Consider the following 19,320-nt stretch of genomic DNA (forward strand, 5'->3'; position numbering starts at 1 on the left):
CAGTCTGGAAAAGCTGCTTAAATTTTTTTGACTCTCCCTTTGTGCTAGAGAAGAGAGATACATTTTTTCTTTTTCTTTTATGGGATATTTACAATACCTTATTGAAAAATTGTAAACAAAACAAAACAAAACAGAACACATACTTTAATGCATTTCTGAATTTCTAAACATTTTCTGTGTCATCTGCTGGCCTTCAAGTATCATTTGCAACTTTAGCAACCCCCTCCCCCAAATTTCCATTTAATTTCTTATGTTGACCCACAATTTACTGAAACCAAGACAGGGAAAATCATAATGCAGAAGGCAAAACTGTACAGAGAAAGAGAAAGACAAAAAGAGAGAATTAGATGTATTTATGTATTACATGCATACATATATCTCTATATCTGTACATAGAATTACACATATTTTGCATGAATGTGCATTTATATACATATATATATATATATATATATATAATATAGATTTTCATAAAGCATTCAACAAAGTTTCCAGTCCTTTTTTCCTAGAGGAGATGAAAAAATGTAGCCTCAGGGTTCATAAAGTTAGGTATAGGTGAATGGCCAGACTCAAAGAGTAGATTATTATTATTATTATTATTATTATTTAGTTTTTGCAAGGCGGGGTTGCCCCAGGCCACACAGCTAGGTAATTATTAAGTGTCTAAGGCCACATTTGAACTCAGGTCCTCCTGACTCCAGGGTGGGTGCTCTATCCACTGCACCACCTAGCTGCCCCAAGAGTAGTTAATTATTAATGGTCCACTATCAACTTAGAATGGGGTCTCCAGTGGAATACTCCAGGGATCTTAGAACATCCAAGATATCGCAGCTTAACCCAGTGCTATTTAATATTTTATCCATGACTTAGATGAAGACATCCAAGGCACACTTATCAAATTTCAAATGAAAAAATCCAGGAGCTATCAATAGCTCCATAGTAGGTGGGATAAGAGTCAGGATCCACAAAAGCTCTTGACAGGTTGAAACATTAGGCTGAATCTAATCAAATGAAATTTAATAAGGATGACTGTAAACATTTACACTTGGATTCTAAAAGTAAACTGTATGTGTCTATGGCAGAGAATGTCTGACTAGACAACAGATGGTCTGAAAAATATCTAGGGTTTAACAGATCACAAGTTCAACAAGAGGCAATTGTGAAATGTAAGAGTTGAAGATAAAAGAGATATTAGAGATCATTTAAATCAACTCCCTCATTTTACAGATAAGGAAACTGAGGACCAGAGAGATTGCTATGCCCAAGGTCACATATGCTGAGGCAGGATTTGAACTCAGGACTTTTGACTCCAAAGCTAACACAGTCTTAAAGTGCATTAAGAGCACAATAACCAGGATGAGGAAAATGATAGTCCTGGTGTCCTCTTTCCTGATCAGACAAAAAAAAGGGAATATTATATTCAGTTCTGAGTATCATAGAGTAGTGGGTCAGGTGGCTAACAAAATGGCAGCCTAGACATTTTCTCTATCCCCATGACCCCTCAAACCACTCCAAAATAAAAAATTATGCACCAAAGACCTTGATAAGATAAAGAGAGAAGAGGAAAGCTGTGGGGATGGTGAAGGGTCACAGTGTCATGTCATATGAGAATCAGCTGAAGAAACTGGGAGTGTTTGTCTGGAAAAAAGAGGATTCAGAGGGACCTGAAAGAAGAGTTCCATGTTGTAAGGATTGGTCTTTTTGGCTCCAAAAGACAGAAGCCACAGTACCATCAGGAAGTTGCAGAGGAACCCAGCTGGTCCCCAACTTTCATTGGAATCATCCAAAAGCAGAAGCAGATGGATAGAGTGGATTCCAGAGCCCTAATTAGCCATGTTGGTACCCAGGTGAATTCAGATCAGGGGTTGGAAAGAGGGTATGGTAACTGAAAATGCAGAAAGTCATGACACCTGGGAGGAAGAGCATCCAAGGTTCTACTTTGGGCAACCAAGGATTCCCAAACTCTCCAGACACCTGGAAAGGCAGCTCCTAGGATGAATAGTCCCATCTTTAACAAAATATTACAAGCAGCACCCTTTATAGCATTCAAAAGATTTTTGCCCCAAAGCCAAACTGGAAACTGTTTGGGGAATGGCTGAACCAATTGTGGTTTAAAAATGGAATATCAGTTTTTCATAAGAAATTACTGGAAAGTAATAATGGATAGAGTAGATAGAGGGAGTCAGGATGGCCTCTATTCAAATTCTGCCTCAGACATATGCAGGCTGTATTGATTCTAGACAAGTCACATAACTTCTCTCAGATCCAGCTAAATTGTAGAACAATTACTGATCTGTAGGGAGTTTTCTCATTGGGAGCTCTTGATATTGATGAAATCAAAGTCTGGGGTAAGAGAAAGGAACAATAAGAGAGATATTAGAAATTTAGAGAAAGTGAGGATTTGTATGACTTGACCCAGAGAAAAGATGACAGTATTAGAATAAATAAATATTTATTATTTATATAAATATATAAAAATAAATAAGATCAGTAAATAAAACTGAATAAAGAGAACAATTAAAGGTAGTCACAATCAGATTGGCTGCATTGACCACACCTGGTCCTGAAAAACAGATGATGAAGCATGTTTCCCTCTTCATTAGAGAGAGACAGGGTCCTATGGGTGTAAAATGTAGCAATATCATCAATATGGTTGCTTTTCCAGAGTCATTTTGATCCATTATTTTTCCTTGTTATGAGATAGTGTTCAGTGTTTGGGGGGGGGGGGGTAAGGTGGGGGGGATGTGTGAGAAGTCTAGAAATGGCTTAGTAATGGGAAGAAATGAGAAGTGTGAAAACTAGGGTTCTAGTCAAAACTGTCACTCATTCACGTGACAGAAAATTTTGAGTTTTGGTTTCTTCCTCTGTAAAATGAGGGGTTGAGACTAGATGGTCTCTAAGGTTCTTTTCATTTCTAGCACTGTATGTTCTAAGGACCCTCCCAGCTTTGATATTCTGGGTTCTAAGGACCCTCCTAGCTCTGACATCCTGGGTTCTAAGGGCCCTCTCAGTTCCAATATTTTTCCTACTATCACTGCCAGTACTCTGTGATCCTATGACTAAGGAAATGAACCCTATCTTCCAAAGGCCATAGATCTCATGGGCCATACTTTTTTGCTGCATTGGGTCTCCTCAGACCCTTAATGTGAGCTCAGAAGCCCTTGCGCTTCCTTGCCCCCATCTCTATTCTCACATTTGCTGATAGACTGTGATGCTGGCAACCACCCAAGAACCAGGTCAAAACAATGGAGCAGGTCATCTTCACAGCAGGTTTGTGGCTTCCCTCAGAGAACCCTGGGAAGCTCCTAAGGAGTCTAGCTCCTGGAACCTTGGGTAGCAGTGTGGGAATCCTGTTTTCCAATCTCCACATTCCCCAAAGTGATCTGGGGCAAAGATTAGTTATTTCTACTAGGCTGTGGAATTCAGTAGGAGAGGAAGGAGAGAGAAGAAAGAAGAGGAAAGGAATGGGGAAGAGAAGAAAATGAGAAGGAAGTGGAGGAGAAAGGAGAAGGAAAAGGAGTAGAAGGAGAAAGGGAGAAAGAGGAGAGAGAAAAAGAAGGAAGAACAGAAAGAGAAGAAAGGAAAGGGGAATGAAAGAAGGAGTAGTGGGAGGAGGAAAGAAGGATGGGAGAAAGAGAAGGGGAAAAGGAAAAAATCAGGAAGAAGAGAAAATAGAAAAAATATTGGAATTATACCTGCCCCTTCAGATTGGAAGCTTTCAGTGGACAAGGAGGGGAATGGAGACAGTTGCATGGGACATATAATCCACCAGCAGATAAAGGCTTTAGAATTCTAATTGACCATGCTACCCTTGGCCACTGGGCATATGAGTGGCTGGCTCATTCTCCTTCCTTAGTAACTTTGAGCTGGGAGGAGGGAGGAGGGGACTGAGACTCCTCCCCCTTTCTGGGCCTCAGTTTCCTCATCTGTAAAATTAGGGGGTTAGATTCCATGAACAGCTCTAAGATGCCCCTATGCCTACTCTACCAGTGGCTCCTTTACTCTGTGGCTTCCCCTTCAAGGATCTTCTCTTTTCATCTTATGGATGCCAATGGACATGAGGATTCCCATGCCCATCTATGGCACAGCTTGGCTACCCTTGTCACTCCTGCCTACTTCTTTAAGAAAAAAAACAACTCCCTCACCATTAACAATTCCCTTGTCTCTGCTTTTTCACGTCTTTCTTGCCTTGCTCTTTTATTAAGATTTTAATTGAATAATTTTAATTAAATTTAATGAGCTGGATCAACTTACTTATAGAGATAAAGCTGTATTCAAGGCACTCTCCAAATCGAAACCAAATGGCTATTGACCAGTTTCCATTTCTTCCCTTTCTCTCCCAGGATATAAAATGCAGACTCATAATGATGGCTGGCATATCAGGGTGATATGTGTGTGCACATGTATGTACATATGTTGTATGTGCTAACAGGTCTAGAGCAGAGCTCTGTCCAGGAATTTATGTAAATGGAGCAAACCTTAGAAAACCATTCATTGAGAGGCATTAAGGTACAATGGAAAAGAATCCTAGACCTGAATTCTGTCACCCATTACCTGTTTGAGCTTGGCTCTTATCCAATGAAGGGATTGGCCTAGACTATCCCTCAGGTATCTTCAAACTCTGAATCTATGAACCTCTCTGATTCTCAGTTTCTTCATTTGTAAAACAGGGAGATGGACCTGGATGATCCCTCAGGTAACTTCAACATACCCTGTGAATCTCTTTGAGCCTCAATCTCTTCATCTGTAAAACAAAGAGATTGGCCTAGACTATCCCACAGGTATCTTCAACACTGAATCTATGAACCTCTTTGAGACTCAGTTTTTGCAGCTATAAACAAGAAGATTGACCTAGATGACCCCTCGGGCTCACTCCAGTCCTAAACCTGGGATCAGAGTAGTTCATGTTATCTCCAGTGATGAAGAGGAGGCTGACTCCAGCAGGCAGACCTTGGGGGATCAGAAAACCACCTCGGAAAGCCAAGCTCAATAGAGTTGGGGGGTTGAATTTTCCTAGTATTTCACCTGGAAGAGCAAGTATGTTCGAATATTCCCCTCCCCCAACCTCTGAAAAACCATAAGATCTCAAGTTTAGTCTGAGGGGGACCTTAAGAGAGCCTTTGGTCCTACTTTCTTTTATATAATAAAAAGTAAAGGTGAGATTTGAACCCTGGGCCAGTACTCTATTTCAAAGTGTCAGGAACTTATGAGCCTGCTAATTAGGGAATCACAATATTTCTAACATAATAAAAGCTAGCATCTTCTGTTGGTGGTGGTGGTGAATGATTATTTAGTCATGTCAGATTCTCTGTGTCCCCATGGACCATACTTGTCCATGTAGTTTTCTTAGCAGAGGCTATTGGAATGGTTTGGTATTGCCTTCTCCAGTGGATGAAGGCAAACAGACTTGCCCAGGGTCACACAACTCATAAGTGACTGAGGTTGGATTTGAACTCATGTTCCTAGCACTCTAATCACCTACCCGTCTCCTAGTTAGCAAGTTTAAGGCTTGGAAAGCACTTTTACATATGTTATTTCCTTTGATCCTCATAATAACTTACTCCCATTCTACAGATTAGGAAACGGAGGCCAAGAGAGAGTGAGTTGTCCAAGCTCACACAGGTAGTATGTATTTGAAGCAGGATCTGAACTCATGCCTTCCTAACTCAAAGTCCAGCCAAATAATAAAAAGTTAGCATTTATCTAATAAAATACCAACTCATTTTATCTTAACAGCCCTAAGAGATAAGGTACAATTATTATTCCCATTTTGCAGATAGGGAAAAAAAGACTAAAGAGAAGAAATTAAATGACTCGGGAGGTTTACACAGCTAGTGGATGTCTGAGGCTGGGTCTTCCTGATACCAAGTCCAGAGCATTGCCCACTGCACCAGCTAGTAGCCTCCAGGTGTTCCTTCCTCACTGAGGCTAGAGCTGAGGACCTGCAAACCAGCCTTCAATCTCTAAGAGACTGTGGTTGCTATAGATACCTCAGAGCAGAGTGTTTCATTGTCACTTGATTCTGTCTACCCCTAAGAAAGCCCAGGAGAGACAGGGGCACCTAGTGAGTGAGGAAGTAGGGAGGGAGGATGCTGGGGAGCTTTGATTTAGATAAAAGTGAACAGATAGATGATTCCAAGCCATTGTGAATCAAATATTTATAAATCACATCCCATTTTAAGAAAACTGATTGAGGGGTGGCTAGGTGGTGCAGTGGATAGAGCACTGGCCCTGGAGTCAGGAGTAACTGAGTTCAAATCCGACCTCAGACACTTAATAATTACCTAGCTGTGTGGCCTTGGGCAAGCCACTTAACCCTGTTTGCCTTGCAAAAACCTTAAAAAAAAATCTAAAAAAAAAAGAATAAAAGAAAAACCCATTTACCATGCTAGAAAGCTAGATCAACCCATCTCTTTTCCTTGGTGTGTCCTCTCTTCCTTGGGACTAGAGCCAGACAGGTCTGTACTGGTCCTCTGGGAAACCTATAGATTTTCTAAGACTTTAGCAGTCAGATTGGAAATCACCAAGGGACATAGAATCCTAGAGCTAAAAGACATCTTAGTTGACCCCTACCCTTTGTGGTTATGGTTGTTCATCCTTTGTTTTCAAAGAAGTTCGATGGAGTGGTGACAAGACTTGCCCATGAATTTGATTTAACTAAGGCAGAGTGCCCAAAGTCATTGCCTTCATTCTCTCTCCCAGAGTCAATATCCAGTGGCAAGACAAAAGTCAGAATTATTGGCTATAGCCTGAGATGCAATGGACGACCTTGGTTTTTAGTCCTCCCTGAACACCCTAAATTGAGGGTAACCAATTTATCTCCAACCTATTGATGAGTTAAGATGTCTACCTCAACCATGTGAAGACTCCCCACCAAGGGATGAGAACATTATAAAAAGGGAAGCTATTAGTTCTCCTTACTATAGCAACAATGCCTGGTATCCCCCTTTACATCTTGGGCAAGTGGTCATGAAACCTCTGCCTGAATACATCCAGTTGTGGAAGTTATGACTTCACTAGGTACCCTATCCATCATTAACCACCCTAACTGTAAGAAAGTTATTCTTTATATTAGAGCAAAAACTGCTTTCTTCACTTCCTCTCCCTTCATTGTTTTTAGTTCTTATCTTCTGGGGTCAAATGGCACAAATCTAATTTCCTTCTCATTATAGCCGTTTGAATGGCTGAAGATAATAACCCCATTCCTCTCTCTACCCCTTCTCTGCTCCTCCAGTCCTTTCCGCTGAGTCTAGTCTAGTCTACTTTCTAGGGTCTTCATCTTAGTTGCCACTTCTAGACATGCCAGTTTGAAGAGTCTGTCAGACTCTTCATAAACCCATTTAGGGTTTTCTTGGCAATGACACTGGAGTGATTGGTTCTTTCCTTCCCGAATATGAATAAGTCCTTCCCAGAGCTGAACACAGCTCCATCAGTCAGACTTTTGATTAAACCCTGTGTGGCCATGAGAACGTGTTACACTGGGAGAAATTTTAGGAGTTCCATCTCTTTTCCTAGCTCTGATATATCCAGACACCAACCCTAGGCCAGTACCTTTTTCTGGTCAAAGAGAGTCAGCTGTCAAGAAAGTCTTGGGGGAATTCTTCCTTGAATTAAGCTCTTGGCCTTGAGACCCTGGAGAGGTGACAAGGACATTGAGGGATCAGATAGTTTCATTCAATTACAGAAAGTTAAAATAGAAAGGCAAGGCAGTTTAGAGGTACAGGGGATAGAGTAGGGTCAGCAAGCCCTAAATTGAAATTCTCTCTCACTCCCTCAAATAGCTTTAAGACCTGGAGGAAGCCAATTAATCTTTCTCTGCCTTAGTTTCCCTATCTATTAAATGGGCATAATAATAATAATGATACCTATACTCTCCTGGCTATCAAATGAGGTCAAATGACACAACATATATAAAATGCTTTGCAGATTTTAAGCATTATAAAAAGGGAAGCTATTAGGAAAGTTGGGAGGATCTCAGAGCATAGAATGTCAGACCTGGCAGTAACTTAGAACATAGGAGGAACCTTAGAATATAGAAAGTTGATGACTAACATGGAAATGTTTTACATGACTGCACATTGATATCCTCTTTGAAATCGCTTGCTTTCTCAGTGATGGGGTGGATGGGGAGGGAGAGAGGAAGAGAATTTGAAACTCAAAGTTTTTAAAATGAACATTAAAATTGTTTTTATATGTAACTGGGGGGAAATAAAATGCCAAATTAAAAAAAGAATATAGAATGCTGAGCTGGAAAGGACCTGAGGGAGAAAGTAGAGAGAAGAGAGGGAAAGGAACAAACATTTAGCCCCCATTATGTAATAAGCACTGTGCTAAATGCTTCTCATTTGATCATCAAAACAGCACTGGGAAGGCTATTATTTTACCCATTTTACATTTGAGGAAACTGAGTCAGACAGTGGTGATGTGACTTGCCTCCAGGGTCACACATCTGTATTTGACCTCAGCTCTCCCCAATTCCAAACTATTCACTGCCCCTTAGAACATAGAGAGAATTGTTCCATGTGGGAAAGGACTTTAGGACATAGATTATTAGAACTGGAAGAACTGAGATGATAGAACATCAGACCTGGAAGGGACATTAGAACAGGGAATGTCAAGACCAGGAGGACCTTAGAATGTGGATGGACCTTGAAATCCGAAGCTCTGTAAAGGGACATTGTTTGCCCAAGACCTCAGAGGCCTGTTGGGGCAGATCCAAGAATTCCTTCACTAAGTTGCGGTTTCACAACACCCTAAAAAACTGGGATACCAGAGAGTGGAGGCTGGTTCTCCATATTCATCCAAGGGTGAAATCTCAGTGGGACAGCTGGCAACACCCCCATTTGCCTATGGTCTCTTTCCCAAGGGAGTCCAAGCATTCTAACAGTCCCCCTTTCTTCCCCAACCTCGAGGCAAAAGCTGAGGTGAAGCCCATAAGAGGGCTACCACATGTGATGCCAACATCTAGGGAGGCACCTTCCCAGCCCAGTCTCCAGACTGCTTTTGCTGGTCAGACAGTTACCTGAGGCAATGAGGGTTAACCAACTTGTTGGAGGACACTCAGCCAGTGTATCTCAGAGGCTAAGCCTAGCTCTTCCAGATCCCCAGGAGTAGAGACTAACATTTCCAAGGCATTTCTAAGGTTTGCAAAGTACTCTACATGGATACATTTGATCCTGGGAAATAGGTGCCATTATTATTATTCCCATTTTACAGATGAGGAAACTGAGGCAGGCAATGGTTAAGTGACTTCCATATCTACTGCTCCACACTCAGATCATTTGCTGCCTCTCATTTGTGACTTATTATCTTCACAAGTTGGTTTACTCCTCCTAGCTTCACCTCGATCCTCTCTCAAATGCAGAAGTCCAACAAGGGAGCTATCTTAGGTCTCTTGCAGCTCTTGAGCACTAGGGTGGCCTGATATCATAACTTCCCAGGGCCCTGGATGACAGATGGGCAGGCAGATGCACACATACATATACCCAAGCTCCCCAATGGACATCTAGGGTACGGATGCTGATGACATGTGTAGATGAGAAACGTTAATGGAGGGAGACCCAGGAAATAACCCATTCTTGTTAGAGCTCCCAGATGGGCAAGAAGGAAGGAAAGGACTGAAGGCAAACATCCGTTTGAGTGGCTAGCAGATTGGGTCTAAAAGCACCCCTGGGTGACTGTGAGCAGGTCACATCCCAGTGCTGGGCCCTAGTGTCCTCCTTTGTATACTGAGAGGGAATGGTTGGAGGTACTGGTCAACCTCTTAGATTCCCCCCCCCCTCCTCAGTTTTAAATTCTATGACCCCTTGATTTGGGTAGCAATTCTTTCTTCTGTCCATTATCTCCCTGGGTGGAGGAAACATCATGGGAAGGATCACAGAGTTGAAGAGGGGCTAGGCAGCTTGAATAATGTGATGAACTCAGAGGCAAAAAGATCCAAGTTCAAGTCCTATCTCTATCTCTATAGGTTGGGCAAATTATTGAGCAAATGACTTCACCATTCTTTGTTTCTCCTATGTACAATGGGGATATGAGACAGCCTTGGAATGGGCAGCCTTGGAATCAAGAAGGCTTGAGTTCAAGTCCTGCGCCTGATACAAATGACCAATGCAATGATGGAGACATCACCCTCCCTCTCCATATAACTCCCATATCCCCCACCCCATTCCTAGATAGCTCTCGAAGACTGAGACAATTGCCCAGATGCTCTTTGGAGGGAAATTCGACACCCTGGAGCAACCTACTCTGACAAAACCTGACCCAGAGCTCTGGAGTCAAAGGACCAGCATTCAAATTCTACCACTTGACACTTCCTGTCATTCATTCACATCTGTGAAAATTGGAGGGAAGGAAAGGGGAGGGGAAGAATGAGACACTATACTAAATCTCTAATTTCCTACAAATAGATCTAATGTAGGGACATATCATCCACACCAATCTGATTTAAAAGCCAGCATTTAATAATTATTATCCTTCCTTCTTGAAGAAGACCATGACAACAGGGAGGTGATGTCATGACAAGCACGTGAATTGGATTTGATTATGGGGGAGGAGGGGTTCTGTGCTGTCACCAGTCTCACTTTCTCCTCCAAAACCATCTGGGTCCAGTGACCAGATATGAATCAGGACTGGAGATGGCCCTGGATGGGAGGTAGTCATAGCTAAGGAACTTGCCCAAGGTCACACAGCTAGTAAATATCTGAGGTTGGATTCAAATGCCTGTCCTTCTGACCCCAGGGCCAGTGCTCTATCCACTAGGCCATCCAGCTGCCCATGCCAGCATTTATTAAGCACCTACTGTATACCAGACACTGCTCAGAATTTTACAATTGTCTCATTTGATGCCCACAACCAACCTGAGAGGTAGGTGCTATGGTGGATAGGTGATTTGCCCAGAGTCATATTGCAAATGCATGTCTAAGGTCAAATTTAAACTTAGATCTTCCTGATTCTAGGTCCAGATCAGCTGCCTTGCAGGGTTATTTTGAAGTTCAAATTAGAGTGTGTATATAAAGGTCTCTGAAAATTGTAAAGAACTTTGCAAAGCTCAGTTATTATTTATATAAAGTCCAACACCCACCCCCATTTCACTGAAGAGGAAATTGGGGTTCAAAGTGTTATAGTTTTGAGTCAGGACTAGACAGATCCCTGGAACTTTGGGCTCCCAGTACTAAACTTTCAGATATAGTATGGAGCACTTGGTCACTGTTATAGGGAGGAAAAAAAAACCTCAGTCAGAAGACACTTCCAAAGTCCTCTTAATCATCCCCTAGCTGAGCATGAATTCCTTCCACAACATCCTTGGAAAGTGGTGATTCAGGCTCCGGTTGAAGGCCTCCACAGATGAGAAGCTCACTCCCTGAAACACTGCTCTAGGAGTTGGGAAATCTGGACTTGCCTCATGGCCCTGCCACTAATTCAGTGTGTGACCACGGGCAAGTCCTTTCCCCTCTCCAGTCTTTAGTTTTATCATCTATGAAATGAGAAAAAATGGATCAGATGGATGGTCTTCAAAGGTAACATCCATCCCCACACATTTGGACATTCCAGATTGGGGGACCCCTTCCAGCTTTGACATCCTCTGTCTGTTTAGAGTACAGGGTCCTTGAGGTCAGGGACTGACTACTTTTGTCACTTTTTTGTATTCTTGGGACTTAACACAGTGTAATATAGTTGAATTTGTTCCTACTTCTGACATCCTGTGTTCTAAGGACCCTCCCAGCTCTGACATCCTGTGTTCTAAGGACCCTCCCAAGTCTGATGTCCTGTGTTCTAAAGACTCTTCCAGCTCTGACTTTCTATGCATTCTCTTCTTTTCATGACAGATGCCAAGGAAGGGAAGAAATGACCATGAATATGGTGGTGGGGAGCAGCTAGCTTCCTGCTTAGTCACAGCCAGCAGATCCTTCCTTGGAAGCACAAGTGAGTCTTTTCTATTCCCCATCCTGCCCTGGAGTGGAGAACAAGTATCATCCCCAGCAGCAGCAACAACATTGGTTAGGTCTCTGTGGTGCTTGAGAGCCATGGATGATCATCCGGGACCCTCAAGAAAGGATATGAAGAGTTGATTAGTTAATGTTCAGTAAATGCTTGGAGAACAGAGGATCTGCTAGTTTTTTCCTCTCCTTCAGTGCATAATAATCTCCATTTTTATCTATCCTCTTTCATCTGATGATTCCTAATCCCTATTTGGGTCTCCCATCAAGGACAAGGTTGGCATCAGCCCCTGCTTTGGAGGAAGTAACATCAAAGAGGAGCTGGGGGTGGGAGGGTCCTGGATGCCAGAACATTTTGAAAAAGAATTCAGGGGCAGCTAGGTGGCACAGTGGATAGAGCACCTGCCCTGGAGTCAGGAGGACCCGAGTTCAAATCTGACCTCAGACACTTAATAATTACCTAGCTGTGTGGCCTTGGGCAAGTCACTTAACCCCATTTGCCTTGCAAAAACCTAAAATAAAAAAGAATTCAACACAATGTCCTCCATTATCAAGGGCTCCCCAGGTAATCTGGGCTCACACAGGATCAGTCCTAGAGGCCTGACCTAAAAGGATCAGCTTTTCTCTTTGGCTCTTACCCCATTGGGAAATGTTGGGGAAATCTGAATAAATGCTAAATGTGGCTCATACCTAAGTATCCCCAAATATGGGTATCAGAGTCCTTTCCTGCAAAAGGTATTCAATGTTATTAAATGCAAGGATCAGACATGGGCATCTTTTTTGTTTCCCCATCACAGAGAAGGCTGAAGCTGCAAAGAGGCCGGATGGTCACATATCAGATATGTGACTGGTTATTATTTGTGCTGTGGGTTAGACTGGATGGTACTGAGGTCCCTGCCAACTGTAAATGTTTCTATGACTCACAAGCCTGAATGAAGAAATGCGGGAAATAGAAAATGTTCTCATAGTCCACTAGGATCACTAACCTCTCCCAGAAGGCATTTTGCAAGACCAATGAACAAACATTTCCCATTCACCTCTGGCTCGGTCCAGCCCAGCAACTCACAATGAGACAACATGGAGGGATGGTGAGGGTCAGTTCTCTTGGTCCCTATTGCCTGGTTTTAGTCCTTCACTTGCAGTTGTAGTATTTCTTTTCTCTGAACTTTGTGATAAGGAAATCTCCTTTTGGGGGCCAGTACCCCATTCTTAAACTCAAAAAACTCAAATTAGATTTCTCGGGGGTTCTTGAATTTGGAATCATCCCTAATGAAAGCTACAAGGTTGGAAATGTTTACTGACAGGATACTAAGGGAAGAGAAAGGTAGGAGACAGGTCCAGTTATTTCTAGTTCCGACATTCTCTGTTCTAAGGTTTCTTTTCAGCTATTATATTTCCCATCTCAATTCCCCAGCTCTAATATTCTTGTTCTCAAGTCCCTCTTAACTCTGACATCCTGTATTCTAAGACCCCTCCCAGCTCTGACATTCTCTGTTCTAAGGACCCTCCCAACTCTGACATCCTGTGTTCTAAGACCCCTCCTAGCTCTGACATTCTGTGTTCCTAAGACCCACTCCAGTGTTGATCAGTGTTGATATTCTAGGTTCTCAAGACCCTACCAGATATGAAATTCTGTGGGTTTTGTTTCTTTTGTCAATAGGTGTCAAGGAAGGAAGTAAATGGCCATGAATGTAGAGGCCAGGGACACTTCCCCACTTTGTCAAAGCCAGCTGATTCTTCCCTAGAAGCACAAGTAGAAGACCTCTCAACTCCCCATCCTCCTGGGGAATGAAGAATACAATCAGAACAAGCACCAAAGCTTGTAGAACATTTGATACTTGTTTCCCCTGAAAATCACCATTTTTTTCTAGGAAAAAAGAGAAATACCCTTTCCCCCCACCCCCCAATCCCCTTTGCTGTGGATCAGACTAAGGGAGAGAAAATGAGAAAAGAGAAAAAGAAGTGACTGGGTCATTTTCCAATTTGAGCATACAGAGAACATAGGGGATACCTCTTCTAAGCAGAATCCCTCTCCACCTTCCACCATCCACCTTCTGTCACCAATGAGCTTGGAGGAAGCCCCAGCCCCTGGGGAACAATCAGAGGAGTCCCCTGTGTGTTCTCTCGGCAAGGGCTGATCCCCATGTGGCTAGGGATTTCCCCACCAACAAAAAATAATTATTAAGCACCTATCATGTTCAAGTCCAGGGGATCATATGAGGTAATAGCCTTTTAGGAGTTTACAATCTAGTTGGGGATAGGGAAGGGAGAAAAATGACCATGAATGACTATAATACATGTTAGAATAAGAAAAGTACATAGCACAGATCAAATGAAAATTTCAAGGAAAGAGACTCTTCTAGCTGGGGGAAATATTGGAAGACTTCATGTAGGAGATGATATCTAATTGGGGCCCTTGAAGGAAGAGAATATCAGAGCTGGGAGGGGCTTTTAAACATAAAAGCTAAGCCACAGAACACTGGAACAAATAATATTAGGCCTAAAATTCACCTTGTTCCAAACAAATCTGATCAATAGGGCACCACCATTGATCTGGGGCTGATTAATTGATTCTCAAGGCTATAATCTCCTTAGCCTTCTCCTTTGTGGCCTCTTAAGGGGATGCTTTGAAGGAGCCAGTCCTCACTTGATGTGACCTGTGGTCTATTCATTTTAAGGTGTGATTCCAAAGTGGCCTGTCTGCACTGACATTTATCAATTAGGGACCTTAGAGATCATCTACTCCAACCCTCTCCTTTTATGGAGGTGGAAACTGAAGCAAAGAGGCTCAATGAGCCCAAGGTCACACAGCTAGTAAGAGACTAGAGATTTGAGCCCTGGCATATGACTCCAAATCTTCCCATTGTACCATGTCGGATCTTTATTTGCTTCCCACACAGTCAAATATAAAATTGTGATGTAAGGGAAGACCGGGACGAATTGATAAGAGATGGGACCAGACCAGTGATTTCATGGATTTAGAAAATACCTTATGAGAAAACTACTATTGCATAACAAGAGATCCAGCCTCTATCTTGAAATCTCCAAAAAATGGTGAAGCTCACTGATTCCTCAGGGGGTGGGTTTGCCAGTTCATTTCCCCATCTGACCATGCTTCACCCCATCCACCCACCCAGTAAGTTATCAGAGACTGGCCAAGGAAGACATCTTGCCACTTACCCTGTTGCCATACATTCCTCCCTCCTATCCCCACCCTCACCTCTTCCTCCTTTTTTTATCCTTTGTACTTATCACAGTACCAGTGGGTAGTAGGAGGCACTTAATAGGACTGATTTCATGATTGAGGCTGAGAGATTGAGCTCATGTTCTTTTCTGGGAAGATTCTTCCTGATCTTTTAAGGAAATAGCCATCCTGAAGTATATATCTGGGCAGCTGGGCTGGAGCTTGCCAGGGGCAGGCTGGGCTGCCAGCACAGTTGGCCTTCTAACTCATCCTGGCAGGCCCACCCAGCCACAGGGAGCATCACCATTTATAAGAAATTACAAGTCCCTGGAGAGACTTAATTGGGGAAGATTACTTCCTTAAAGGAAACAGTAACCCCCAAGATCTTCACTATCAAAAGGAAAAGGTCATATCAAAGCAAAAAGATGGCTTTGTTCTTTCCCCACCATTATCAGTTATGCATGAACAGCCAGATGGCAACTACACTTAGCATCCATAATTTGAGACATCAGGAGAGTGGAAGGACCGGCCCAATTTAACAAGAAAGTTGAACTTGTTGGGTGTCTTTTCAGATTAGGGGAAGAAAGAGAAAGGAGCCAATTTCCTTGCCATCTCCCAACCACTCAGAATTCTGAGCATATCTGTCCACTGCCCAACATCAAACCCCGGTGTCTCTCAGTCTCTTGTTCTGGGAGCCACTTGCAAGCACCAAATATTTTATATATATGCAACACTTGAAAGAGACTGAAAGATAAAGAGGAAAGGAAGCCTTCACAAGACACAGACTAGCTGGCAGGACTAGGGGAGAAGTACCTTCTGGGCCAGGATGTCAGTTCTGACTGTGGAGGGAACTTAAAAGGGTCTTGCTTCATACATTAAGCCTTTCTATTAAGGGTCAACTCAGGGAGTCAAAGACAAAATGGAAGCAGGTGGGGCTCATTGAGGAATTTCAGTTCCTGCCGCCAAGAACAAGATGATGTGGTAGACTTCTGGCCAAAGACCCACCTTTGTATTTACATTAGTTCAGGTTGCTTTTGGGTCTAGAGACTTGTTAAGGAATGGAATCATCTCATCCAAATCTCTCTCCACAGAGAAAAAAGAGCTGAACCTCAGAAGGGAAAGTTTTCCAAACCTCTACGAAGCATCAGGTCAAAAATTTGAACTTAAGACTTCTGACTTTAAAGCTTCCCCTATTCTAGGCAAGAAATGGTCTCGTTGGTCCCCAAGGACCTGAATAAAATCCCAAAGTCTTAACCTGGCTGCAAATCCACTTGGACATTCCTCCATCACCCATCTCCAGTTTCTTGGGATTCTTGAGGTTTGCTCTTCATTCTAAGAAACTTTTGAGGGGTTCATCTTTGTCTATGGCTTCACTGCCACCAGGTGGTGCCACAGAGTAGAGTCCTGGGCTTGTTCAAATCCAGACTCAGACACTACCTGGGTGACCCTGGGTGACTTATTTAACCTGTCTACCTCAGTTTCCTCACCCATTAAATGGGAATAATAGCACCTCCCTCCCCAGGTTGTTGCGAAATTTGTAAAGCCTGGGACACAGTATTTAATTATTGCTTATTTCCTTCTAATTTTTCTTCCTGAGTTCCATTCAAGGTCTTCGATAATCTAGTCCAGTTTTACTTCTAACTTCTTTGGGGGAGGGGGGAGATTTGCAAGGCAGTGGGGTTAAGTGGCTTGCCCAAGGCCACACAGCTAGGCAATTATTAAGTATCTGAGGTCAGATTTGAACCCAGGTACTCCCAACTCCAGGGCCAATGCTCTATCCACTGCACCACCTGGCCACCCCTCCTTCAAAGTTTTAGTATCTCTGTGCTTGTCCTGCCCGGTCCTATTTCTTCTTTTACTTCATCTTTATTTGCTGATGCCCCTTTCATCCTTCCCTCAAGGTCCAACTGTGCAGCCTTTCCTACCCATCCCCAAGTAAAAGCACTTTCTTCCATGTCAAATGGAAGTTTGTTGCCAGACCTCTCCTTCAACTTCACCTTTCACCTCCTGTCATTCTCATATGCATGTTTTATCTTACATTGGTTTGTCCCTGGTTTGGAAGTGCCTTGAAGGGAGAAAGGACCATTTTTCATCAAGCCCTACCTGAATGGTCAATACTCTCACACAGCAGATTCTTAATCAATGGGGTTTAGCCCCACACCATCACCTTCTCCCAATAGTTTTCTGTTGTCCAGTTGTTTCTCTGTCATGTTGACCTCACTTAGAGTTTTCTTGGCAGTCGCTGGAGTGATTTTTTTTCCAGTTCATTTAACAGATGAGGAAACTGAGGCAAACAGGGTTAAGTAACTTGCCCAGGGTCACTCACCTAGAGACTGTGTGAACTCAGAAAGATAAGTCTTCCTGAGTTTAGGTCCAATGCTCTATCCACTTCACCCCCTCACTGTCCCCAATAGCTTCCTTGCCCTGAAGTTAAGTAGTGTAGTAAATAGAAGACCAGCCTTGGAGTTAGGAGGATCTGGATTCAAATCTCGATTCAGACTTATTAGCTGTATGACCTTGGGCAAGTCACTTAATCCTGACTGCCTCACATCCAGGGTCATCTCTGGTTATCCTGATTCACATCTGGTCAATGGACCCAGATGGCTCTGGAGGAGAAAATGAGGTTGGTGACTTAGCACAGCCCCCCTCGCTCAAATTCATGTGCTTGTCATGGCATCACCTCCCTGATATCATGGTCTTCTTGGGAAATGAAAGACAAACATCATCATCATCACCCCTTGCCCTGCAAACCCATCAAGGTCTTAATCCTCAGATCCTAGAGGTGATCAAATCCACCCAAGATAGCGATCAAGTCCAATACCTTGTCTAACCAACGAACATCCCACTACAACATTCTCAACAATGGGTCATCTGGCCTCTGTACACTTTCAGGGATGGGGACCTCACTCCCTTTTGAAGCAGCCCATTGTACTTTTGGATGTTGTTCATTGTAAAGTAGGTGATAAAAGGGGTGGATCAATTTCTGATCATTTTGGGAGCTTTTCTACAACCAACAACCAAGAACAAAGAAGCTTCTCAATCAACCTGGAGGAGTTACAAGGTCTTTGGATGAAGTGAATCCAGTTGTGTTTGCCCATCCATTTTTGCCTTTCACTTCTTGAACATACATCAAGGTGATTGCCTTCTCCTCCCTCTGACATAATACTGATATCTTATGGTGGAAACATTCAGTAATGCCAATTGAGTCAGCTCTAACTAAGGGTCATTGGTCTGGAAAAAAGCACTAGAGGCTGGATTCTGTTGCTTAGGAGATGACAAGCTCCTGAGACAATCTTCTTGCTGATCTTTCACTGTGGGCTTCACTTTCCTTAAAGGTGCCCAGCAATGCACCCTGGTCAGACCACCTGGCAAGCTCAAAAATGGAGGTGGTGGTGACTAGGCAATGAATAAAACAGCATCCAACAAGATTCCAGGATCCTTCAGTCCTGCAGTATTCTGGAGTGTCTTTCTGCACACACCTTGGCCAAGGCACCCTGCTCAACCTATTATGCAGAGGCACCTGCTGTTCTTGGGTTGGACAGTCCTGTTTCTAACCTTGACTGACTTGACTCTTTTGATAATTATATTTAAACATAATTGGTTTCCTTTGTAATCCTGTTTTATTTGATGCATTTAAAAATGTGCTTCTGAGAGGAAACCACAGGCCTTCTCAGATGGCCAAAGGCCATAACATATCCCCAAAAGTATCTCTATCTTTCCAGAGCTGCTTAGAGGATTAAGGGATTTGTCCAAGGTCACACAGACCAAGGGAGGTGGAATTTGAGTTCAGGCAGCTTTCTATCTACTGTTCCTAATTTATTATATGAGTGAATACACATACAGTCTCCACTCATGGAGGGCAGGACATTGGTATCCTCAACACTTCAACCAGATGATACACTGCTGACTCTAGACTGTTTTGCAAACCTCCAAGTACTAAATCAACTTCTATTCCCCTCTCCCCAAAGGGAGAGAACTTTTAATCCTTTTCCTCAACAAAATGCTCTTTACAACATTAAAAAAACAAAATCCCATTGACAGCCAGCCAGCAGGAGGGTCAGCAGCATGGACACATAGGTTCCAGAGGAAAGGAGCTGCCCAAGTCCAGCACAGACATGTGGCCTGAGCTTTCCCCTCTTGTGGAGGCTTCCCCCAGACCAGACCCAGAGGCCCTGGGCACACCTAGCCCTGGGGAGCTTC

General features: G+C 43.1%; 1 long non-coding RNA gene across 1 annotated transcript in view; it reads left to right on the forward strand.

Annotated features, from left to right (window-relative positions):
* LOC141508959 (uncharacterized) overlaps positions 1-18,769 on the forward strand; it is a 55,420-nt gene extending 36,651 nt beyond the window's left edge. Inside the window, exons 2-3 of the long non-coding RNA XR_012474552.1 lie at positions 11,826-11,922; positions 18,456-18,769. This is a non-coding gene — a long non-coding RNA (uncharacterized LOC141508959). The remainder of the gene's footprint in view (positions 1-11,825; positions 11,923-18,455) is intronic.
* Positions 18,770-19,320: the final 551 nt, after the last annotated feature.

This window comes from Macrotis lagotis, chromosome 1 (genome assembly GCF_037893015.1).
Source record: "Macrotis lagotis isolate mMagLag1 chromosome 1, bilby.v1.9.chrom.fasta, whole genome shotgun sequence".
NCBI classification, from domain to species: Eukaryota; Metazoa; Chordata; class Mammalia; order Peramelemorphia; family Peramelidae; genus Macrotis; species Macrotis lagotis.